We start from the raw sequence: 27,132 nt of genomic DNA, 5'->3' as shown, positions 1-27,132 counted from the left end.
CTTCAGTGAGAGTATGGGGGTTATTAGCTAATTTATCCTCTGGGATCTCAATTCTTCAGGTCTTTAGGCTTATATAGCAAGTTAAGTATTAACTCAGATCTGAGGTGATTTTTAAAAAGTGAATCAGAAAATCTTTCAGAGTTGATGCTGTCCAAAGAAAATGCTAAGAATTTCATTTTCCCCTCTTACAATACTCCTTCTGACTCCCAACAATATTGGCAGCAGTATGGAGGAAGTGCCTAAACATTTCCACCTCATGCTTCCTGCAACATTTAGTACAACAGAGAATCTAAAAAACAAACATGAGGGCCACACCCTCTTCCCTTCTCCTACCTTTCACCTTGGACTCACTTTCCCTCTTAAAGGGATCTTAAAAGATTAGACACACACACATAAACACACCCCTCCCCACTCCAAAACACTTACACACTTCTTAGCAAAACAGTATATCTACTGAGCAGGAAGTTGGCATTTTAGTGATGAGTGTGACAAATTCTGGGTTAGTTTGCTGTTCAGCAAATCTGAGTAAGGAATTAACTAACTTGGAAAGGGAGAAAAGACCCCTCTGACTTTAACCACTACAACATTTAACACCACAGTGACAGGTGGGATGATAGAAGTGAGACAAGTGACATTCCTCCATCTAAAAGTCCCTCAAAATTCTCTGGGGAATTAAGGTGTTTGATCTATGTTTGAAGATTCCAGTCACTGAATTCTGTTTGTTACACTTGTTTTAAATGGACGGGCTTTGTCTGAATGAGCAGTCATGACTTAGAAATATGGGAGAGGAGGCAGAGAGAATCCTTGAGCATGAAGCAGATTGCAAGCCAAAACCTTGTTGCCAGGACCCTTCATTCTTTATGCAGTCATTTCAGAAGAAAGTTGGGGGTTTTGTAAGCCTGAGGAATAGTATCTGTAATGATGCAGAGATAGAAGGCATTAGTAACATTTGTCAACACTGGTTAAGATTTCTATCTCAGAAAGTGGGCAGAGGTCCTCCATCACCCATCTCAGAGAAAGTACAAGTCCTCCCTCATAGAACTTGCTTACATTCAGTTCTGGGTACCCCATTTTAGATGGGCATTGACCGTTTGGAGAGACACCCTGAAGGGTCATCATGATGATGAGGGGACTGGAGAACAAGTCATTCACATATCATTCAAAGGAAATGGAGGTGCCTTCCCTGGATTCCTAAGTCCCAACAAAAATCCCATCTTTTACTGGAAGCATTCCCCAAACCTTTTCAAGTCTAATACCTTCCTAATGGTTAATTATTTCCTATTCATCCTGTATAAAGCTTGCTTTGTATATATTTGTTTGCATGTTGTCTCCCCATTAGATTGTAAGTTCCTAGAGGACAGGGACTGTCTTTTGCCTCTTTTTGTATCTCTAGAGCTTAGCACAGTGCCTAGCACATAGCAGGTGCTTCCTCAATAAATGACTGATTGAAAAGAGAAGACATGACTGCTGTCTTCAAATATTTAAAGAGCTATTTAGTAGAGAAGAGGAAGTTAACTTATTCTGCTCGGCCTTAAAGGGCAAAACTAGGGATGATAGGTGGAATGTACAAGGTGACATTAGGAAAATCTTCTTAACAATTAAAGCTGTCCAAAAGTAGAATGGGGCTTAATTCTGGAGGTAGTCAATCCCTTAACAAATGTCTATTAAAAACAACGGAGCTCTTTAAAACAAACCTGGATTTGTCAGGGATATTGTAACTAGGATTTTGTTTCAGTAGAGAATGAACTAGATGTTATCTGGATGTCCATTCCAGGGGGAAGGGAAATGGAAGGAAATAAGCTTTAATTAAATGCCAACTATGTGCCCCATACAGTGCCAAGTGCTTTTAAACAAATATTACCTCATCTGATCCTTACAACAAACCCTGGAGAGTTGGTGATATCATTATCCTTATTTTATACTTGAGGAAATTGAGACAAACAGAGGTTAAGTGACTTGCCCAGCATCACATGGTCTAAAGTCAAATTTGAACTCAGGTCTTCCTGACTCCAACCCAGTGGTCTACCCATTGCACCACCAGCTCTTCTAGCTCTGAGATTCTGTGAGTCTGTACAAAGAAAGGTCTTAAGGCACCTATGGCCACTGTCAGGACCCTCTCACTACAACCCCCAACACAATGTGTGCTCCCCTTTCTGCCTATTCTTCTCTGCCCCATCCCTTTACCTGTTTCCCCTTTTCCCCCCTTCCTTGACTGTGCCTTAAATTTGCTACCTTCCTAGTCCCCCCCACCCCAACCTTATCACAGACTCGAAATCTAGTACTTTTTTCACAAACTTTTACCATGCTTATATTTGATTGAAAACATTTCATGTTAAGGTCATTCAGTACCCACAGAACCAAAGGGTCTCTCTCTATCTCATGTCCTTTCATCCATCCCTATATATCTCTGTATAAGCCCAAGAAAAACTTTCATGCCTACCATAGTCATGGAGGCCAAGGAGGAATGAAAAGTTCATCAGAATGGACACTATCCTTAGCTCCTTCCTGGGCCTTCCTCTGCTATCAGAGAAAATAAGCACATGACCAAGTGCAGTAATCAGTGAAGACTTCAGTTATAGGAAAGGAGGTGAACACACTAATGCTCTTTGCAAAGCACAAACAATAGGAAGGACACACTCCACTTTCAGAATTAAAGCTAAGTCTTCAGAGATAGAAAATACTCAAGACAAAGATGGAATTAGTAGGGACAAATGTGTAAATCTTACATTGGAGGTTCAAAAAAATCAATGGTGCAAGTACAGACAGGGGGGAGATCTGTGAGTAGGGAATGGATATTCTGAGATCTTTGAAGGTAAAGAACCAAAAATTCTCTTGCAACCCAGTGCAGGTAGAGAGTGCCCAGCTTGTCACTTCTGTACTGTAATCCCTGAGAAGTGAACTTTAACCCCTGAGGTAGTGTTGCTCATTAAACCTATCTGCTTCATTGCCTTTAGAAGAGACTGCACTTGCCCAGAAGAGTTCATGCTGGCCTCAGCAATTCCAGCTAAGACTCTGGGGACTTGCTGATCACATTTCCTGGAAATGGTAGTCTCCCAATAATACCTTTGGTATTAACCTCAAACCTGTTTCAATGAGTCCTACATTGAGGTTCAAAGTAATCAATATGGGAGATAGAAAACTATTCTGACAGAAGTTCGTATGAAGATAACCTAGGGATTTAAGTCAACCAAATACCTAATATGAGCAAGCTGGGCCTTGAAATGTATTTTCTGTATGACCTTGGGCAAGTCATTGTCTCTTTTCTAAAAAAAGGAGTTAAGATGAGACACTTGCTAAAATTCCTGGTTCTGATAGTCTATGAATCTCTGAAAGAGTTTCTTTGTAAATGACTGTGAGGAAGATTGTAGAGTGGACCCCAATATAGGAAGTTGAACTACATGATTTCTAAGATCCCTTCCAACTCCAAGATTCTTATTACCTTAAAAAAGGGGTGAGGGAAGTCCTGTGGAGGTCAGGCAAGAAATTTAAAAAAAAAAAGAAATAGGATCTTTCCATTCCAATCCTCTTGTTTTATAGATGAGAAAATTGATACCCAGAGGGGGCAAAGTCCCACAGGTAGTTTAGCAGAGCCAAGGTTCAAATTTAGGGCCCCTGGTTTTAAATCCAAATGAAGGGTCCACTGTATCACTCCACCAATTAACAGATGCTGCAGTCTCTCAAGATGGAATCTCTCCCTATTTATTTTGTTGCATGTCAATGTGTATGTGCAATCAGATAGATTTAGAGTCAAAAGACCTGGATTTGAATCCTAGCTCTATCACTTACTACCTGTATCACCTTGGATTGAGCATTTCTAGACCTCAGTTTCCTCTTACAATTGGACTAGATGTAAACAAAGAGGTTAGACGAGGTGATCTCTAAGGACCCTTCCAGCTTAAATCTGAGGAGTCTGAGAACAGCGGAAGGGAAAACAATCAAGAGACTCATGGCCAAGAGACCAGTGCTGAAAGGCTTATGTCCATGTGTATCCTGCATGACAAGGTGGACACAGTAACAGGAATGGAGGTCTCTATGTCTAGCAAACCACAGAAAGGGTGTGTGGGGCACACAAAGATGGCTGTGATCTTAGCTGATGATTCTTCTCTCTCTCTCCCAGAAAAGATTAATTATGGAGCTAAGCAGCCAATCTTCCTTCCAAATAAAGCTTATGTAATAACTAAGCACAGGGAAATGAGAATCAGATTACCCAGTTTCTTCAGTAGCAGCAATGGTCCCACCCCCTCCCTTGAGGCAGCAAAGAGAGAGAACAGCCAGTGTCCTTTAAACCCCAGAAACCAGTTTCCAAAGAAAGCCCCATCTGAGGCCATTTAAATCCCCAAGGGATAAAGGGCTTATTAAACAAGTGAAGGATGCACAAAGACCGGGAATGGGAATGTTTATGGAGATGAGTAGGGTGTGGCATCCACAGGCCTCAGGGTCCCACCGCTAAATCTGGATTAACTTTAATCAGTCAGCAAGCATTTACTATGCACCTATTATATGCCAAGCACCGGGGTAGGTGCAGGAGACTAAGACTACTTTTTGTCACAAAGACAAAAGAGGCCCCAGTCTAACCAAAGAGATAGATTAGGTGTCTAATCAGTCAACAAGCACTTATTTAGTGCCTACAATCAGCCGGGCACGGTGCTAAATAGTGGGAATGGAAAGAAAGACAAAAGATAGTCCCTGATCTCAAGGAACTCAATTGAGTTATCAAAATATTTTAAAAATTCATGATCCTGGAACTCTATATAACAACCATGTTAAGAACCCCGGGCTGGTCCAACTGTCTCATTTTCCAGATTAACTTGCCCAAGGTCACAGAAGTGGTACTTTAAACAGAAGCTCTAATAAAATGTTACCAAAAGAGGACTCCAAGAAGTCTAACTCTGGTAAATAGATAAGAATGGTTTGCAATTAGCACATGAATTACTAATGTGCAAATAGATGCTTGAGAATGGTGTGTTTACTTAAGAATTTTAAACATTCTCCCTAGGATATTGTTTAAGATATTTGTATCTATTATCATTATATCTAAGAAGAAATGGTTTGTTAAATAAAGGTAAACTTCAGGCTAAGCCTTAGCTGAATAATGAATTCCTTTGACTTCCTGACTAAATCATAACAAATTCCAAATTAGTGGACTGCATGCTGCCCATCCCATTACACTATGAGCTCCCTTGAAATCAAGGTCTGCCTTTTGCCTTTCTGTGTAATAACCCCAGTATTCAGCATAAAGTCTGGAATATTAGGTGCTTAATAAATGCTTGTCAACTTGATTGAATGACTCTACATATAGAAGGACTATCTCATCCACAGAAGGATAAGGGTTGTTTTGTTGTTTTTAAGTCACAGAAACTCACTGAAACCTTGTTCCAAGGTGTTAAAGGGTTGATTTCTGATTAGGGAAAGACTACATAGTTTTTGAAGAATTGGAGAATTGAAGGCTATTTTCTAGCAGAATTTAGATAGCTCTACATTGGGTAAAATTTACATGGAATCTTCAATAAACTAAGTATTTTCTATGTATCCTGTTAAGAATATTACCCCTGGGGCAGCTTGGCAGCTGAGCGAAAAGAGTACTGGCCCTGGAGTCAGGAGGACCTGAGTTTAAATGTGGCCTGACTTAACACTTACTAGCTGTGTGACCTTGGGCAAGTCACTTAACCCCAATTGCCCTGCTTTCCCCCCTCCAAAAAGATAAAAAAAAAAAAAAGGATATCACCCCTACTGTACTTCTGCCTACTGGTTTCCTAATTCCTTCAAGACGTAGGCTCAAATCCCACCTCCTGCAAGAGACCTTTTCCCACCTTTGCCTCACCCCACCCCCAGTACCTTCCAACTAACAAAAAAAAAAATCAACAACCTTCAGAACATATATACAGATAGTTGTCTGGATGTAGTCTCTCCCCCCTCCCTTTAGAATGTGAAGGCTAGGATCATTTTTGGGGAGGGGAGGGCTTACCTTTCTTTGCATCCCCAGGCTTAGTATAGACCCAAGCACATACCCTTAATAAATTGAACTAATTAATAAGTTCAGTGATTGACTAATAGTCCTTTTGGTTACTCAAGGAAAGTCATTAACAAAAACAAAAAACAAAGGAGATGGGCAGTAAGAGCAGATGAAGCACCCTGAGCTTCCTACTAATTTTTCTGTACTTAGTAAAAGAAAATTTAGGTACAAGGCAGGAGGGAAGGGCCATGCTAACGTGGCTGGCTGACACTACTCATCTAGGTTGTGGTTCCAGCTGACATTCCAAATGTGAAGTTACAGTCCAGGGTCACCAGTACCAGCAAGTCCACCAGGGAAACTGCAAGAGCTTGGGATCCACTGGGCAACAATAGTAGAGAGTGAGACAGGAGGGAAACAAATAGAAACACACACAGAACGAGAAGGATGGCTTTCCAAAGCCAGAGAAAACTATAAAGAAGTACCAAGCATTTCAGACAAGACAATGCATGCAAACTACTTTACAAACTTTAGAGTCAATCAATAAACATTTATGAAATGCCTATTCTGTGCTAGGCACTGTGCTAAGCACTAGAAATAAGGAACTGAATTTACTATGTTACTATGATACTGGAAAACCAGTCACTATAAGAGAACAGGAAATATTTGGAAGCTAATGACTCTGAGAGACAATAAGAAATGATAAAATATGGAGCAGCTACCGTGTTTTCCCGATAATAAGACCTATCCTGAAAATAAGCCCTTCCCTTACTGTGTAAGATTCCTCTAAAATAAGCCCTCCCCAAAAAATAAGCCCTATTGAGATTGCTACTGTAGTGAAGGTGATCCCCTGCACTACATGCTACATTACGGTACCCTCTGTATGCACCATCCCCCCCCTGTGAAACGCACACCACGCTCCAAGCTGCATCCAATCAGAGCTGCAGCAGTGAGCGCGTCATCCTGTTCTTCCCCAGTGATTTGCTTGCTGGCGCCATTGAGAGCAGTGCCGTGGAGGAGAGCTGAGGCAGGACAACATAAGCCCTCCCCTGAAAATAAGCCCTCTGGTGTTTTTCTTTCAAAAAAAAAAATAAGACAGTGTCTTATTATCAGGGAAACATGGTAGGTGGTGCAGTGAATAGAGCACTGGCCCTAGAATCAAGAGGACCTGGGTTCAAATCTGAACTCAGACACTTAACAATTACTAGCCATGTGACCTTGGGCAAGTCACTTAACCCCAACTGTTCTACCTTCCCCCCTCCAAAAAGCAAAGAAATTTTTTAAAAGATGATAAAACAGTGTCAGAAGAATGAAAAAAAATTGAAGAAAATGTGAAATATCTCACTGTCAATTTAGTTTTAAAATGATATGAGGAACCAGAGCCCTACAGCACAAATGAGGGATGGCACCAGGGTCCATTTTGCCTCCTCTCTAGCATCCAATCCGTTCTCTTCTCCCACTACCACCAGAATAGTGTAATGACCTTTCATTATCACCCAAGACTGTTGCAATAATCTCCTAACAGGTCTTCAACTCTGCTGCTCCCTCTTTAATCTCTTCTTCATATCACTGCTAGGATAATCTTTCTTACACATAAAACTGGCTAAATCACATCTCTGTCCAAAAATCTTCAGTGTATCCCTATTGCCTCCCAAGTAAAGTTCAAACTCTTCCGCCTGGCTTCCAAGGCCCTCTTCAACCTGGCACTATCCTACCTTTCCAGCCTTTATCTTATATGACTCTTCTGCACATATTTTGTACTCTGGCCAACTGAGCTACTAACATCCCTCCAGTATCACTCTGGGCCCCTCATCTTTATGGCTTAGATTATTCTAAGCCACATTCCCTATGGCTGAAATAGTCTCCCTCTATCCTCCCAGCTCTTCATCCACTGAATTCCTAATATCCTTTAATCTTTCTACTATATTCAAACAGGGAAGGCACAGAAATTACAGGACGGGTAAATTTAGAACTGGAAGGAACCTTGGAGATCACCTACTCCAAACTCATGTTAAAGATAAAAAGATGGGACAGTGGTGTAGTGAATACATCACCAGCCTTGGAGTCAGGAGGACCTGAGTTCAAATCCAGCCTCAGACACTTAACACTTACTAACCGTGTGACCTTGGGCAAGTCACAACCCCAATTGCCCTGCCTTCCCTCATCCAAAAAGCAAAAAAAAAAAAAAAAAAAGATGAAAAGACTAAGGTCCTAAGAGATCTAGTGATTCCCACACTCACTTTCACAGCAGGCAGCAGGACTGAGACTGGAACCTAGGTCCTACAACTCCATCCCAGCCTTCTTTCTCCATGACAGCCTGCTTCTAGAGTCTCACAACAGACTTTGTTGTGTACCTCTATGATGCATTTATTATGTAGCATTGTGCAGTATTGTGTATCTGTGGGTTACTTCAAAGCTCAGCTCAAAAATTGCCTCCCACATGAGGCCTTTCTTGATCTCCCAAAAGCCAATGACCCTCCCCAATTATCTTGTATTTATTTTATGAAAATTTTTTTTTGTGTTTATACAAATGAATGAATGTGAGAAAGCATTAAGAACTTACTCCAGGGACAGTTAGGTGACTCAGTGAATAGAGATAGCACTAGCCTTGGAGTCAGGGGGACCTGAGTTCAAATTCAGCCTCGGACACTTAACACTTACTAGCCGTGTCCTTGGGCAAGTCAACCCTGATTGCCCTGCCTTCCCCCCTCTGAAAAGCAAAAAATAAAGAATAAAAAAATAACTTACTCCATATAAAGTACCAAATGCTGGGGATGTAAAACCCTGGAAGACATTTAGAGACAACACAACAGAGGAGTCAGCACATACTGCTACAAGTTCAATAGAAAGATCCAGTGGTCACAGAAAAATAGATGGATAGATAGATATTGGTATATTGGTATATTGATACATAAATATAGACATATGTACACACAAATATGAACACATATACATATACACAATGGAGACAACACACATAGAAGGCTTCAGTTTAAAAAGTCCAGTAGTTTATAGGTAGATAGATAGACAGACGATAAGAGTCAGAAAGGCCCAGTGGTTATACAGGCACATGTTTATACACATATATGTCCATAATCATATATACATATATGTTTAAACATATGTATAAATTTATTCATACATGTTTCCACCTATAAAATATCAGATCTTTGAGGACAGGGCTGTTTCATTTATGCTTTTATATCTTCAGTGCCTGGGACAGAGCAGACAATAAATGTTTGTAGACTGACTATAATTGTCTATATTTATGTCTAACCCCCTATTAAATAGTAAGCTCCACTAAGTTTGTGGTTTACCTAAATTTTATATTTCCCCCTTTCCTACCTCTCACCACGACCATCCAGCATAGTACTATTCACACAGTAGATGCTTAATAAATAGTAGTGGAATTAATTCTATAAGTTGAAAGTCAGATAAATAATCAATCCCAGTAATATCCTAAAAGGCTAAAGAAACTTCAGATGATGACCAACTATACTTGGTTTCTTCCCTAAACAGATCCATTCTGTGTTACATCAAAAGAAATTCTTTGGCCGCTCCTGTCTGCAGTCCAGAGGCTCCCTGGAGAGCTGCAGGTAAGAAGATGGTTGTCAGAGGAGATGCAGCCTGTGTGAAGCTAACATCTGTACGAAACATATGTTACAGGCAGCCGCCTCCTTTGCTTGGATGCCCACTGAAGCTTGAATGAAGGAAACAGCCTGATCATCTTACAACCAAAGCCCAGCCAAAAATCTCTGAACTGCTAAACTCAGCTTTTGATGGTTTATTTACATTTACACTTCTATTAAAAGAAATCAATACAATAAATTGCAAGGTCCCTCATCCTGTGCCCTCTCTCCCCATCCTGTCCTTTGTAGCTTGGGCATATACTCTACAGCACCTTTTGTGAGCAAGCCAGAGCCCTGACTTCTCTCTCAGGAGCCCTTCTGAAACACATCAGCCTCCCTCAGGAAACCCACCCCTTCTGCCCGCAGGCTAAGTGGCTGTTGCCAGTGAGTTTGGGGCAGATTTCACATTGCTGCTAGGCTCATTAATCTACACCTATCACATTGCTGCAAATGTCAATGGAAAAAAAAAAGCCATTCAATGTGTTTCCTTAATTCTAACCAAAAGGGAAAAAAAACAGGAAGCTTATAAAAGTGGCACCCTGGTCCCCTCCCAATGTGCTTCCCTCTCCATCTCCCCCACCCCACCCCCACCAGCCCTAAAACTTCCAGAAGAAAATGGATCCTGTCTCTACCTACACATATGCAGACTTTCCTCCCCGCAAAATACCCACTTATGAAAAAAAGTAGCATATCTGACCTCAGTTATTCAGACTGGCTTGATAAACCTCATCAGATTCATCAACTGAACTGCAGGATTCCATGCCCTTCCAGAATCATCCCTCATCCATCACCCCCAGTCAATAAAAAAAATCCAGCCCTAGCCCTAAGGATGTGGATTAGGACCAAATCATAACTGGAATATTGGTATTAGGGTTTAGGTTCCCCTACCCAGCTTCCCAAATACTATGGATAGAGATGGGAACAGCAATTGCATTGACATAAGGAACTTCAGAAGAAAAAGTTCTCCCTATCAAAGAAGGTCAACACCTTGTAGTCTTAGAGCACTGAAACTAAGTGACCTGCCCATGGTCCCACTGCCAGTATTTACTAGAGGTAAAACTTGATCCCAGGTCTTCCTGACTGTAAGACCAGCTCTCTATACGTCATACCAAGCTGTCTCTCTTTTGCTCTAGGACAAAGGGGAGCCCCAAGCCAGATAGTTTTCTTTTTCTAAATTATTTAGGCAGATTTTCATGAGACCTTGAATAGGCCAGACAAAATTCATCAAAAGCAAGCTTCCAGTGCCAGAGCCATCACCATGGACCTGTTATCCCTGTCCATCAAGTTTATTAACTGGTACTGATAATTCCCAAAAAGGCTTCTGGAGCCCAGGGCCCTATTGCTGCTGCCTAACCCACCAGTGACTCTAACAGTGAGAATTCCAGTGGCCAGAGCAGCTAAACTGGATCTGGGGCCCATTGGGAGCCCCTGCAAGTCTGCAACTCCACCTCAATTTAATCCTGGGTCACTCTGGCTATGTACCTTCTCCCAGACAAAGGGTAAAGGGTCATGCTGCATTCTAGCAGAATGGGACTACCCACTATTCTCTGCACCTGACACTGTCCTCCACCTCTTGTCTGAATGCATGGGTCTGACCAATTCACTCTTCTGACCTAGAAATTTCAGTGACCTCCTCTTACTTTTAGGTAAAGCAAAACTTTAGATAAAGTGCAGAATTCCTCTATCTTTTAAAGCACTTAAAAGCCTAGTTTCATTTTATCTTTCCAATTTATTACATATTTCTCTCTTTCAGGCACATTCTCTTTCGGTCAAACTGACCTGCTCTATGTTCTCCATACATAATATTCTATCTTCCACCTCCATACCTTTAAGCAGGCTCTCCCCCATGCCAAGAATTCACTTTCTTCTTATCTTCATCACCTAGAATTCCTAGCTTTCTTCAATGCTCAGCCTAAGTGCCAGCTCCTATCAGAAGCCTAGCCAGATTCTTCTCTCAGAAATTATATATATTTATTAAAATGTATGTATGTATGCATGAATGTGGAGAGAGAGAGAGATTTTATTTTTCTACCAGGATCAAAAATGAAATCCTCTTTGTTGTTTTTAAAATCCTTCACAACCTGGTCCCCTCCTACTATCACTTGCTCACACACACACACACACACACACACACACACACACACACACACACAATCCAGTGACACTAGTTTCCTTGCTGTTCTTCCCCACACAACACTCCATCTCCCAAATTCATACATTTTCACTGGCTATCCCTCATGCCCAGAATTCTTTCCATCTCCTGTCCTCTCTGACTTCTTTCAAGTCCAGTTAAAATCCCACCTTATGTGAGAAGCCTTTCCTGATCCTCCTTAATTCTAATCTGTCCCCTCAGTTGATTACCTCCAATTATACATACACACACATTGTCTCCCCATTAAACTTTGAGGACAAGGACTATCTTTTGTGTTTCTTTCTACCCTCATTGCTTGGCACATAGGAGGCACTTATGAATGCTTACCAACTAACTGAATCTGGTCCTGAAGTCCTCCATTCAAAGGTATCACAACTGAAAATAATAACTCACATTTATATGATACCTGAAAAGCTTCAAAGTGCCTTCTTCACAATAGCTCTGTATAGATCACTCAAGTATTTTGATCTCTACCTTACCCATGAGGAAACTGAGTCTTGGAGAGGTTGACTTGCTATGGTTACACATTTGAGACAGGACTTTGAGCCCAGGCCTACTGTGATCTTTCTACTACATCTCCTCCCTCTACCCAATCCATGCTGGCTCCCACCCCACAGGTCCAGAACATGCCCCACTAACACCTGCACTGAAGGTACCAGGAGCAGGGTTCACCTGACATTCCCATCCCTAGAAGGGTTCAGGTCTAAGGACTGCAGGAAGGAGAAGGGTGAGCTGTGGGAGGTTTTGGGAAAAAAAAGCCACAACACAAGAGGAAGGAGCTTCTGCAGGGTGAAACCCCTTGGGAAGAAATGTCTAGCTATTCAAGTATATAATTAGCAATAAAATCTGGTTATCAAAGAATAAGAATGCTGACCCTTTGCCTGAGGACCAAGCATGGGAAAAGAGATGGCCACAAAAGAAGGAAAGCAGAATGCTGCGATGAAAGGAGCAGGGAACATGTGATTCAAGAGACCTGGGTTCAAAACCTGACTGACACAGATTAGCTGCGTGTTCACAGGCAAATTATTTAAATGCTGAGACTCAGTTTCCTTATGTGTAAAATAGGAATAATAAGTACATTACTTGCCTGACAAGGTTGTTTGTGAGGAAAGTGTGTTTTGTAAACTTTAAAGCCCTATAGACAAGTGAGTTATTATTACTTCAAAGGCCAATTTCCCCTTCGTGTTTCCCTGGAAACCTGCCACTTGTCACACAAGGGTCACTCATGGAGTTGATAATAATAATAGCTAAAATTTATGTAATGCTTTCTATGTGCCAGGCACTGTACTAAAGCATTTTACAATTATCTAATTTTATCCTTACAACACTGAAAAGTAAGTAACTGTTATTATCCTCATTTTACAGATAAGGAAACTGAGGCAAACAGAGGTTAAATGACTTACCCAGGGTCACACCACTAGTAAGTATCTGAGGCTGGATTTGAACTCAGGACTTTGTGATTCCAGGCCCTGTAATCTACCCACTTCACCACCTAGCAAATTATCTGCCTGCTTCAGACTCTTAACAGCTATGTGACTCTAAACAAGTCACTTTTCCTTTATCAGTCTATTTCCCTGTTTAAAATGGAGATACTCATACCACCTACCTCACAGGGTTGTAAAGGATCAAATGAAGTATAACAATGTTTTATAAACCTTAAAGCACTATATAAAGAGAAGATCTATTGATACTTTTTATAACAAAGTAGATACCCCAATTGTGGAATGGCTAAACAAATTGTGGTATGTGCATGTAATGGACTATTACTGTTATGAGAAATAATATGTAAAATATGATGAATACAAAAAGTAAAGGTGGACTGATGCAGAGTGAAGAAAGCCAAACCAAGAAAACATACATAATGACCATAATAATGAAAATGGGGAAAACCACCCCCACAAAACAATCAAGAAAGAATGTTACAAACTTACAAATAACAAATAAGGCCATAAAGAAAAGATAGGAGAATACACTTTCTCCTACTTCTTTGTAGAGGTCCATGGGCTTGGAACATTGTATATATTATCAGATTTTTTTTCAATGTATTGATAGGCTTTGCTGATTTTCTTAAACCATTCTTCCTCCTTTTCTTTAAAAAATAAAATAAAAATCTGTTATAATGGATGACTTTCTGGGAGGCAAGAAGGGAAGGATATGAGGGAAATTGTAGGTGACATGAAAAACAAAAAAATCAATAACATTTATTTTTAAAAACAAATGTTAGCAATTATTACATGTAAAGCATTGTATGATACATTGGTGGTTTTTTTTTTTAAGGATATAAAGTGACAGTCCCTGATTTCAGAGAATTTGCTGTCTCATTGGGGTAAAAAGTACACAAATAGTCCAATCTGAATAGGATATATGCAAAGGAATGGTCAAGGTGAAAGAGCAAGAGAGATTTGAAGAGAGAAGGAAGACTTCTGCCTAGAGGGCTGGAAGGAAAGACTTCATGAATTGTGCCTGAGCAAGACTTGGAAGGAAGGAAAGGATCACAAAAAGTGGAGGAGTGAGGAGAACTTTCAAGGTGTGGGGAAGAACCTGGTTAATGCACAAAAGTGGCATGTATGGAAGAGGTCAGGGTGAGATAAAGCAGGAAAGGTTAAGTGGAACCCCACTGTGGATGATCTTGAATGCCAGGCTAAGCTACTCTGCTGTGTACAGCTCACTGGCTCCTGGATGTCACCTTGTCCAGGAAACCTATCTTGCCCCTGTTGTCTCCATTAAGATGATGCTGGCTGCCTCCAACATACTGAGGGACTGAGGATCAGGGAAAGGGAGGAGAAAAAAGAAATTGTGATGTAGAACCACTGCCCCTCAGGCTGAGCGATCCTTCTTTCACCTCAAAGAACAGGTTTTGCCCCTGACATTTGGCCCAAAGCCATTGGCACTCCAAGTAGTACCAGGAAGACTTGTATGAACTGATGCAGAATGAAGTGAGCAGAACTAGGAGAACAAATAATACAGTAACATCATTGTTAAGACATTCTTGAAAGCATTAAGAACTATCAAACAATGCAATGACCAACACCCTGATTCCAGATAACATGATGACAAAGCCTGTTACCCACCTCCTGCCAGAGGCAATGGACTCAAGATATAGAACAAGACTCACATTTTTAGACATGAACAATGTAGTGACTTGTTTTGCTTAATTATATTTGTTAAAAGGAATATTTTTTCCCTTTTTTTAGGAGATGGGAGGGAAAAAATAATTCATATTAATTGATAATTCTTATTAATTTACTTAATTCTTATTAAATAATTCTTAATAAAAATGATTTTAAAGTAGTCTTAGGCAGAGGAAGACATATTTTCTTAGCATCAACGCTGACAAATGCAGGACTGCTTGGTTTTAGATCCTAGATTTATTACTGGAAGGTGCCAGCCCCCTCATTTAACAGATATGGAAAGTGAGACCCCCAAATGGTAAAAGTGACTTGTCCTAATTTCTTTAATCATGGTCACACAGGAAGTAACATAGCTGATATTTGAACCCAAAGTCCTCTGTTTCCAAATCCAGCCTCTTTTTGTCCACCATGGTGCTTCCCACTGAACACTGGTCCCCCTATATTCTTGCTCCAGTAGGAGGGAAACCATCCACAGGGAAGAGAGATACAGAGCCCCCAAAAGGAACAATGGGGATGCAGGTTTAGGAATTCAATTCATCAGCAATTCAATGATTATCAGTTAAGCACCTAGTATACACAATGCTGTTGTGATACAAAGAGAAAACTAGATTCTCACTCCAGCTTAAAAAAAAAAAAGACTGCAGGTGGATGGGAGAAGGCTCTGGGATTCATCCACAGAGAGAAGAGGGAGGTAATTCAGAGTAATGGCCAGAACCCTTGATTCAGAGTTAGAACACCTGGATTTGAATCCTGGTTGTTGGGGCAGTGGATAGGAATACCAGGCCTAGAGTCAAAAAGACTGATCTTTTCCGGAGTTCAAATCTTGCCTCAGACACTTACTAGCTGGGATATCTGGATAAGTCACTGAACCCTGTTTGCCACAGTTTCCTCATCTGTAAAATGAATTGGAGAAGGAAATGTGAAACCACTCCAGTACCTTTGCCAAGAAAACTCCAAATGGTGTCATGAAGAGGCAGACATGACTGAAAAATGACTGAACAATCAATCTGCTGCCTATATGCTCTGAACCAAATCATTTCCCCTTTCTCAACCGTTTCCTCATCTGTAAAATGAGCTGCTTCAACTCAAAGTTCCCTTCCAACTCTAAACCTAGGATCCTATGACACAATTGAGTGGCCCCACAAATAGGGGTACAGAAGTTAAACCTTCAACTCTTCAACTGAGCAAAAACAAGGGAAAGAGGTCAGGAAGGTGGGAGACAAGCTGTTCAAAGAGCCCATGACGTCAGGTCCTTGGGTCAATGCATGTTTAATCATCCTGAAAAAACACCAACCAAGTAATGCTGAGTTGCAAAACAACAAATCCTCCTTGATTCCCTGCTGATATGCCCATGCAAGTCTAAAGGCCCAGGTGGTCTGTCCAGACTCCCAAGCAAAATGGCCTTCAAACCCCTAGTGGCAGAAGTGAGGCAAGGAACAATATCCACTAAGAGTTAGAGCCCTGGGGAGGCCGATCAATACGACAAGAGAGCTTCAAAGGCAAAACAGCCTGCCTTTAGTGTAAGCCGGTAACCCAGGAAGCCAGCAGGACAGAGTGAAAGGGATTAAGGGAGCAATGAATAAGAAGGAGACACAGCCTACCCAAACATAGGACTGCTAAATAAATGCTCTGATTCCCCAAGAGGACAGTGCCTAACACAGCAGCAGCTAGAAAATGAAGACCAACAGGTGCCTTGTGGATTGTAGAAAACACCTGTCCAGAAGCAATTTACTCAGCCCACGAGAGATATTTTATCCGGGGGTTGGTGAGACTGAGGTAATTGTAGGCTCAAAGTTCCAAACCATCCAAAGGGTCTCACCTGATGTCTACAGATCTGATATCTTTAAAAGAGAATTGCTCTCCTCTAACAATGGGCTGAGAACCCACAATTGTCCCAAAGGTCCAGTCCAGAGGAAAAGGATTCATATGTACAAAGAAAGCAATTACAGGACTTTTTTTTTAGTAGCAAAAACTGAAAATGAGGATGAGTGCCTTTTATTGGGGAATGACTGAACAATGAATATAATGGAATATTGTTATGTAAGAAATGACAAAAGGAGTAAATTCAGGGGAACTTAGAGGAACTGATATAAACTGATGCAGATATGTGAATGGAACCAATAGAACCATTTAGACAAGGGCTACACAAATGTAAAGGAAAACAACTTGGAAAGATTCTAAGAACTCTAGTCAATGCAATGAGAAGACAGATATTTTCAGATATAACCAATAAATGGATGTTCTTAGCTTAACTGTTCTTAGTTGTTGGAAGGGAAGGTTTTTATTTGGGGGGGGAGAGAAGAATGATAGTAACCCCCCACCACCCAAAAAAAGGAAGAAGAGAAGAAAAGAAAGGGTTTTTTAAAACATCAATGAGATGCTTTTATATATATACATATATATATAAATATATATAAAGGAAAGAACAGAAAATCTCAGCAGACTGACACATATAGCAATATGGGTACTATCAGGCTAAATGTAACAGATACTTTAAAAAAAACAGAATGTCTGGTTTCATACACCATCTTCTTTTTCTGTTCTTTGTATGTGGTAGGATTCAAAGCTACGGAGATTTAAATTCATAATAATAATAAAGAATAGACAAAGAGCCTCTGGATCTCTGCTCAAATTACAGATTGAAAACAAACCTTTTTTTTTTTGGGGGGGGGGTAAGAGGAATGGGAGTGGTTCAACTCTTTAATATATAGAAGCTCCCTCTACCTCTCATCATTGAAACACATTCACAGTTCATTGTCTTAAAGAGTTTTCTAGGGGCACTGAGAAGTTGAGTAATTTGCTCATGGTCACATAGCCTCTCAGAGGCAGCCAGATTTCTGAACCTGAAATGGGTTAACATAAGTATCCTTAAACTAGGAGAATTATGTAAATAGCTGATTGATTGACATCTTCCTGAAATAACTGAATGGAACAGTAAATTTGGAATAAAATCCTTACTGTGATCCTCTTGGTGCAAACAGCTAGTGTTTGTTATTTTTTTTTTATTATTTTTAAGCTAAATCACCTCCATAAATAAATATTTCTTGAACTGGAAAAAAAATTCAGGTCTTGAATTCAGATCTTCCTAACTCTACGGCTGGCCTTCTACCCTGGTGCAATGGCACCAGGGAGTCTATTAGCATTGCTACATATTAAAAAATCTTCTCTAGCTCCAAGACTCACCAAAGACCCACTGGTGACACAGTGGGCAGAGATCTGGGCCTAGAGTCAGGAAGACCTGAGTTCAAATGTGACCTTGGATACATACTAGCTATGTGACTCTGGACAAGTCACTTAAACCTCTGTGCCTCAGTTTCCTGAACTGTAAAATGAGAATCACAATAACATCTATCTCTCAGGATTATTGTGAGGATCAAATTAGATAATATTTGTGGGGTTTTTTAAAGGCACATAGCAAAGTGTCTGCCACATTGTAGATGCCATATAAATTCTTGTTCCATTCCCTTCCAAAGATATTAATATTGGATTATGCTTAGACTTCAGTTTAAATTTCCATTGAGGCATCAAAATTTAAATTAAACTCAGTCCTTGCCCTCAAGGACCTTTTAGGCAAAAAGTAAAGATGTAAAAACTTCAGTTAAATACAGATATTTTCAAACCCAGAAAATGAATATATTATGTATATATGTGTGTGTACATATATATACACATATATGTACACACATGCACAGGGTCAGGACTGCTACTTGGGGTAGATGGAATGATAATTAATTGACAATGGGGCAAAGGAAAAGTATTCATCTCTTTTCCACTTTTCTCTGCCCAGTAAAATGCTCTTCAGACTGAAGATTCAGAACAAAATGTCGAGACAGGAAGAGAGGACCTAACTGTCCTTGATGAATTCAAGTCACTTGGTCCAGAATAACTGTTAGATGTTATTTCGGAACAACTGTCAGTGATCTTTTGAAAGATTGTGAAGAAGAGAGGTGGCACAGACCTGAAGAATGGCAAATATCCTGATTTTCAAAAAAGGAAAGAGAATGGACTTTGGAAACTAGAAGACAATGAGCTTGACTTTGATCCCTAGCAAAAATTATAAAATGCACTGAAAAGGGGTCATTAGTGAACATCTAGGAAGAATGTACTGATTGATCACAAAGAACCAACTTGGCTTCATCAGTTTTAACCTTATTTCCTTTTTTTGATAGGAGTACTAGACTAGTATACCAGGAGATTCTGATCCAACAAGCATTTATTAACAATACAGTTGTACAAAGACCAAATTTAAAAAATCATCATTGCCCTCAAGGATTCTACTGAGGGAAGACTGAAGGCAACAGAATTTACCCAGATTTTTGTAAAGTATTTGACAGTTACTTGTGCTATTTTCATGGAAGATGTGGAGAGATGTGGGCTATATAATAATAATTAACTGGTTTCAGAATTGGATAAATTGTCATCTTGGAAGGACATCACTAGTGAAGTCTTCCAGGGATCTGTTCTTCACCCCCTTACTACCCCAATGCACTTGGGACAAAGATGAAACTGATCACTCACTCTATAATAAAAGGACTTCAGGTAGATGAGAGAGAGTGGGAGCATGACATGGGGATGAAGACCTGGGATTATAATAATATGACAACATTTTTGTCAGTGTCTCAGATAGAGGAATAGATTCCATGCATATAACACTTTTAGATGACCCCAAACCAGGAGGGATAAATAACATACTAGATGACAGAGTCAGGATTTGAAAATATTATGAACATCTAGAATATCAAGTTGAATTAAATAAAATGAAGAAACATTAATAAATGTAGAGTCTTACTTAGGTATAAAAAAATCAATTTTACAATTATAATGTAAGGCAGAGGCATCAAATTCAACTCCTCCCCTCCCCACTTTCAAGTGTCATCCCAACCTTACCCCCCAGATTAAAATGTAATTAGTAATTGGGAAATGTTTAACAAAATAAATAAAAATGCAATACAACATAAATAATCTTAATTTATGGCTTTCTAACTCAGTATGTGGCTGACATTTGAGTCTGACACCACTAATGTAAGGAAAGCATGGTTAAATAGCCAAAACCGCAAACTCAGTAGGAGCCAGCAGGGTGACATGGTGGCCAAGAAAGTAAATGCATTCTTATGCTGCATTAAGAGATTCAGAGTGCCCAGGATTAGAAAAGTGAGAGCCCTGTGGCACTCTGCCTCAGGCAAACTACATTTAGAGTAATGTCCTCAGTTAGGGAGGTCATTAATAAACTGGATGGTCCAGGGAACAGCTACAAAGTTGGTGAAGAGCCTTGAGTTCATGCCATAAAAAGTTAGACTGAATGAATTGGGAATGTATAGTATGGTGAAGATACTTAGGGATGATGTAATACATGGTGGAGAATTTGAAGCCTACCTATGTGGAGGATTAGACTCTTGGGGGATAAAGGAGGGCAGGGTCAGAAACAGTTTGATTAAGGTAGTTTGGAAAAATGGATGCAGAATATGGTGGCAAGGGGAGGAGCAAGTCCAAACTATCAGATAGCAAGATAAGATCGAGGTTAGGGGCTGCTGAATTGGCAGGTATATTGGCCCTAGTGTGCAGAGCTAAAATTAATGATTGGGGGAGGAAGGAGTTGATAATGAAGTAAATTTAGTGTTTAAGTGGAAAAAGACTACCCAATAATTAGAAACGTCTAAAACAATGCCTCTTAAAACAAGGAGTTCCTCCCTGGAAGTCATCAAAAAGGAGTTGGATGACCTTTTGTCAGGTATAATATAGAGGGGCTTGTTCAGGTATGGGCTGGAAGTTTCCTTCCAACTTTAAGAGTCTATGGTTCTATCTATATCTGGATGTGATAGTAATGGCAATTAAAGATTCCCCTGTATTGGCTTGGTTTTCAAACTGATTGTGTTAAAACCCAGAGCTTGTTAATCCCACCTGTGGGATGGACTTGTTGATGTGAAAAGAAAGTCCTGAACTGGGAGGAGCTGGTGACGTAGATTTGGAGAGACAAGAGAGAGGTGGAAGATCTTTTTGGAAGCAGCACCTCGTGGAGAGAGAGAGACTAAGAGAATTGCTGGGGGCCGCTTTGAATTGCCCTGGACTTTTGAGACCTGCCCCCTGAGCTGCCAAGGACTGAGGAGACATGGCTGTTTTGCTGGTACTTTGTCTGTCTGTTTTGATGTTGTTTTGCCAGATTTGTCCACTGGTGAAAGACAGTCCTTTTGTTGAAGAAGTCCTGGAACCTGGCTGTTCGCTAAGAAGCCCTGAGACTGTCCTGCAGACAGAGAGTGAATACTGTCCACTGGTGAAGGACAGTGCTGTTGTTGCAGGGGTCTGGGAGCCTTTCTGTTGGTTCAGAAGCCCTGAAGAAGGATTTTCTTGTTGTATGTTTACAGAAATCCTGGGAGAGGGCTTTGCTAGTGTGTTCAGGGGTTCTAGGACTGTTCTACAGACAGAGGATAAATTCATGAAGGGACTGGCAATGTATCTTATGGCCTTGCTAAGCCTTGTTTCCCCAGGAACTAAGATTGCTGAGAACTTGCCTCGAGTCAAGATGAAGAAAAGACCTCCATTTGGGTATTAAATGCTGTGTTTAAACTTGATGTAACTCTGGGGTAGATTCAATTGTGATCCAGGGGTGGGGAACTTTTGACCTTATGTTTGGAAACTAATCTCCATTTGAGAAGAGGGACTTTGTGGTGGACTTAATTAAGGTATAGCCTAGGGGTGGAGAAGTATTTAGAACAGAGACTTTGTAATTGATTGAATGATTGGAAGGTCCTGGGGTGGGGTAGTACTTGGAGATTATTTAATCACACTTAGTAAATGCTGTATTTTGAAATGATGTCATGTTTTGATCTTCTCTGTTCTTGGTTTGTCACTGAATAAAATGGAGAGCACCTATGCTGGTATTTTGAACCTTGGGAAGTTGCCTTCCTTGGCATTACATTACACTGGAAGACATGGATTGAGGAAAGTTTGAAATCCCCTTGAAAGCAGGAAACTTTTAAGTCATTTAGTCTAACCCATTCACTTTACAAGTGAGAAATGACAGCTAGTAAGTAACTGAACTGGGATTTGAACTCTGTTAAGAGGCATTGTGGTATAGTAGAAAGACCACTGGATTTGGAGTCAAGAAGAGGGAGGTTCAGTCCTGGGTCTGCCACTTACTAAGGGGGTATGGCCTTGGGCAGGTCACTTTTTCTTCTTGCCTCAGTTTCCTCATTTGTATTATGGCTGGTTTGTACTAAAACGCCCATTCTAGGTCTAAGTCTATGGTCCTATGACTAGAAATCCCATGTTTTTTCACTATACCAAGTAGTTTGTCTTACTCATCTCTGAATTCTCCATACTACTCAGTTCAGAACCTTGAATGTAGTATGAACTATGTCCAAAAAGTTATTAAGCAACATATACCCTTTGACCCAGGGACCACTATTAGAGATCAAAGGAAAATGAAAATGACCCACACATACAAAAATATCTATAGCAGCTCTTTCCTTGTGGGGGCACAGAACTGGAAACAAAGGGAAACTATGCCTTTCCTATCATTTAGAAAATGCCTGAACAAATGTGATATAAGAATGGAATGGAATACTATTGTGCAGTAAAAAATGCTAAAAGGGATGCTTTCAAAGAAATCTAGGAAGATTTGTGTGAACATCTGATGCAAAGTGAAGTCAACAGAACCAGGAAAACAATGCATACAACAACATTGAATGTTGGGGGGGGAGGGGAGGAAAGACACTTTGAAAAATTTAGGAATTCTGATCAAAGCAATGACCAACCATGATTAATGAAGAATGCTACTCACTGACTCACAGAAAGGTGAGGATCTCAAAATACAGAATAAGATATACATTTTTGGCCATGGCCCATGTGGGATTTTTTTTTTTTGCTTGACTATGGGGTTCAGAGAAAAAATAAATGCTTTGCTAATTGAAATTTTTTTTTTTTATTTTAATAGGCACTCAGTTTTGAATGAAGGGAGGAATAAATGGATTTCCAGGAGGGCAGGGTCAGAAACAGTTTGATTAAGGTAGTTTGGAAAAATAGATGCAGAATATGGTGGCAAGGTTTGAAAGGGGAGGAGCAAGTCCAAACTATCAGATAGCAAGATCAGATCCAGGTTAGGGGCTGCTGAATTGGCAGGTATAGTGAAAAGTCTTAGATTTTGGATCAAGTAGCATAGACTTAGAGCTGGAAGAGACCTCAATTGTCACATCTAATCCAGTCCCTTCATTTTACAGACAAGGAATTTGAGCATTTTGGCTGCAATGGTGATTGGCTGTAGGAGATGGCAGCCAGAGGAGGATGGCAGGAAGGATTTACTGATATACTAGCCTGAGACAACTAACTATATCCTACTATATCCATACAGGCAGTTGCCAAGCTGGGTCATCTCCAGCAAGTTCTCCAAAACAGAAATTATGTTTTATGGAATTGAGGAAATATTATATGAAGATGTCCCCAGTTTTTCCAAACCCCACCCCCCTCATTGTGATCCTACTGAGAGAAACAATAAACTAAAAAGATATCCTCCAGCAGTCTCTAGCTTTCCCTTGAGCACTCCAGGACAGCCAGCAGTCTAGGCTAAGGGTATTTAACCAAAGCCCTTCTCCCAAGGGAGGACTTGGGCAGAAAAGGAGACCCCAATTTTAGGCATGGCCACAGAGCCAGATTCACAAGGGCACCTGGTGCAACCCAGCTCCAGTGCAGCTGGATAGATGCACAGTTAGGAAGAGGAGAGAACAGGGGTGTCATTATTTCAGATGTAATCACATGGTACTGCTCCCATTAAGCCTCCTCTTTATGTTTTTTAAACGTTTCTTTTTTATAAAACATTCATCTCTCTTTGCCGGAGGTCACAAACATTTGGGGCATTCAGAGATGGGTACTGTGCAGGGTTTGGGGGGAGGGGCAGATTTTAAGAATTCGATTAGCTGCTGCCTGTTAACATACATTAAAATACATTCTGATAAATCTAAGGAGGAAAGCAGTTATGCCCACCCCAAGCCAGGGTAATGACAGCCCAAGTGGACTATAAGGAGACTTTGCCACCTAGAAAGGCCCTTTCACTAGAAAAGTAACTTGACAATTAGAACTCGAAGCCGACAGAGCAGAGGACAGGAGAGGGATGCTTACATTAGGGTGGCCAAAGTTCCAGGTTCTGATATGGGGAATAAAGCTGACCTTGGCTCTGTGGGTGACCTTGGATTTTGAAAATCCCTTTAACCTGACTTCTGGGGAAAAGAGATGCAAACATTTCTTTAGGTCCAAGGCTTCATGAAAGCTTACTTTGGAGTCCTGACTGTGAGTGTCCATCCATGATTTTAACTACTAGGGAGATGGTCTATCTGAAGTTTGTCAAAGGGGAAGTTGAGGCACCTGCAGACTCAGACCTGCTACGCTGGACTGTGGAAAGGGTTCGTTTTCTCTTCTCCCACTTTACCACCATCCCATTCAGTGAGATTTCTGTGAAGCTTAGTTACCAACCAACATTTCAGGTCCAAAGTGGGTTTGAAAAACTGGTTTTTAAAGCCCTGCCCCCCCCCCACCCCCCAAGATTCAACTTCTGAGAGCGCCTGGACTCACCTAGAAAAAAGTCTGTAGCCTGGTCTGGTCATCAGCCAGTGTGTGTACAACTAGACTGAGTTATTTCTCTGGCCACACATCGGGTGGGCGAGTGGGCAGGTGCGGGGATGCTCGGGCAGAGGAGCTGCCTTCCCCGACCCGGAGAGGGCGTACTCAGCATAACTCCCTCCGGATCCCTAATCTGCTGCCAGCGGGAGAAAACCTGGCCCCAGGGACAGCAGCTCCCTTGATACCGCCGTATGGAGATGCCCACAGACCCGAGATGTCTCTATGGAAGAGAACTGGGGACAGGACCCGCGGCCCAGCATTGGCTGCATTCTCCTCCTCTCCCCACCACCGCGGGCCCCCCAGATCCACCACGATCAGGGGTTTGGTTCCAGGCAGGCTCGCGGCACACACCTGACTCGTCTCCCGGGATTGCAGGGAAGGAGGTGTGGAAGGTGGACCCTTGAATTCCTGGACCCCAGGCCACACTGTACCCCCAGGTCCTCGGCCCTAGTACCTGGGGCTCTCGATACCCAAAAACCTGGAGCCCCAGGACTTGACTATCCCTGACCCTGGGTCCCAAGAAACCCAGTAGTCCTGGCTTCCAACCTCCAGTTGGAACCTCCAAGCCCCGGACCCTAGGTACTCCCCGTGGCCGAGTCCCTGATCCCCTACTATTTCGGTCCCGGCCTCTGGTGTCTCCAACCCCAGCCCCAAGCTCCAGCCTCCAAACGCTGTCATTCGCTATTCCAGCCCCCAATCTCTCAGCTCCCCGAACCCCTGCCAGCCCCGCAAAACCATCCGCGGGTGCCCAGAAAGCTTGAGCCAGGCCAGAAGGAGGGAGAAAAGGGACCCTCCAGTAACTCACCCGCATTCAGGAGCCCAGATCTGGGCGGCAGCTGCTGCAGCCGGTCCAGGCTCCGTCCGGCCCCCGGCGCGGCCCCTTGGCCCTCCGTGCCTGTGGGTCCGTCTTCCCACCGCGGCGCTGGCGGTGGCTGCTACTGCTGCCGCCCTCCGTAGCCGGCTAGGGAGACTGAGCTTCTGCTCCCGCCTCCTCGGCTCCTCCTCCAAGGCGGGTCCTGGAGAGGAGGCTGGGGGAGTGGGGCCGCAGTGTCTCAGGGGAAGGGTTGGGACCCGGCCTGGAGGAGTGGGCTGGGACGAGAAGGGTACTATAAAGAAAAGGGGGCTAGGATGAAGAAGCACTAGCGGTGAGAGAGTGGCCTAGGGTGGGAAAGGCTGTGGAGCTAGGGGTGGGAGTCGCTGAAAAATGAGTGCTCGGACGGGAGGGAGCTGTCACAGGAGGGGAGCGGATTTTTAAAGGCCGGGAAGGTTTTTAACAGCTGTGGAAATACAAAAGAAATACGTTTCCATTTGAACAAAATAGCGGCCTGGTAGGAAAGAGAGAAACCCACTAGGGGTTTGTGGTGGGGGATAGCAAGAGGAAAGAGAAACGAGAGACGTTTCGGGGCACGTGCTCATTTGCTAGGTGAGGAAACTGAAACCCAGAGAGGGGGATTACTGACTGAACACCTCGAAATTTAGTGGCAGTCAGGATTATAACTCAATTCTTCTGAAGAACCCAAGGCTCTTTCCATTAGCACCGACGCTCCCCCCCACCCTTCCAGCACATGTGGGAAGATTTTCTTGAGGCGTAGTATGAAGTACAGAGGCACAGGAAAAGGACCTTGTACAACAAAAATCGAATGAGGACTTCTCCTAAAACCTCCCAAGGTGGAAACCTCCCTAAAAACGCCCCTCCTCCCCACCTCCAAGAATGTTCTATGTAGAGCAACCTTGACCAGAGCCTACTAGTCTAAGACAGAAAGGGAGTGTAAGTAGTGAGTGAGGTGGCTTGCTGAGAAATCTCTTATATCATTTTGAAAAGAAGGAAAAGTCTAAAGAGAAAGTACTATCAGCTTCCATCTTACCATATTCAGGGTCTCAAAACAAGCTAGTTTTCTGGACCTTTGCCCTAAAAAAAAAATTCCAGCCACTCTCTGTCACAAAGTTTCAGCTTTGGGAAGGATCTCAGAGGGCATCCCATACATGAGCAGGAATACCCACCACCACAGTATCCAAAGGTGGTCATCCAGCCTCCTCTTGAAGACGTCCAGTGAGGAAACACTCAAACTTTAGACGCAGCTCACCCCACTTTTGAATAGCTAATTATCAGGAAGGTTTCCTGCAATCTACCTCTACAACTCCCCACCACTACCCCTCTCCCGTGGCGAAGCAGAATATTTCACAATTTAACCATCTTTCTCTTTATTGGGTCCTCTCTTGCCTGGGCACCTGACTTTCCCCTGAGGTAGATTTTAGGGTTGACTGATAGTAGTTAGTAGAAGAAAATTAGCGAATAAAAAATACATCAAAATCATTTCCTAAGACGTATGCCAAAGCCCAGGAGCAATAAGCCTGTTTTCTGAAAACTACCTTATTTTCTGCATCTTCAGAAATCCCAGGCTGCAGTGGTCCCAGCCCTTCATGGGGTGGCAGAAAGGATGGTGAGCTATATGGGAACTATCTGGACCTGGATTCAATTCTACCAGTACTATTTCATATTGTAACTCTAAGCCAAATCACTTCCCTGGTCTGTAATTTCCACAGGTAAGGGTAATTCCTATTAAGCCATCAAGATGGTCACCTCTAGAATGACTTTGGGGCTTCAGGTGGCATTTTTCTTTTAAAACCCAGATCAGTGAACTGTTTATAGTGATTTCCTGTTTG

At 41.9% G+C, this 27,132-nt stretch overlaps 1 protein-coding gene across 1 annotated transcript in view; it reads right to left on the bottom strand.

The window, feature by feature from the left end:
* PPP1R16B (protein phosphatase 1 regulatory subunit 16B) overlaps positions 1-25,475 on the bottom strand; it is a 150,777-nt gene extending 125,302 nt beyond the window's left edge. Inside the window, exon 1 of the mRNA XM_069063557.1 lies at positions 25,274-25,475. The gene's annotated coding sequence lies outside the window, so the exon portion shown is untranslated. The remainder of the gene's footprint in view (positions 1-25,273) is intronic.
* Between the last annotated feature and the right edge of the window lie 1,657 nt (positions 25,476-27,132).

Source organism: Petaurus breviceps, unplaced genomic scaffold (assembly GCF_028583685.1).
Source record: "Petaurus breviceps papuanus isolate PSGF00001 unplaced genomic scaffold, PetGlider_PUasm1.0 90591, whole genome shotgun sequence".
NCBI lineage: Eukaryota > Metazoa > Chordata > Mammalia > Diprotodontia > Petauridae > Petaurus > Petaurus breviceps.
This window is presented reverse-complemented; position numbering and strand designations above follow the sequence as displayed.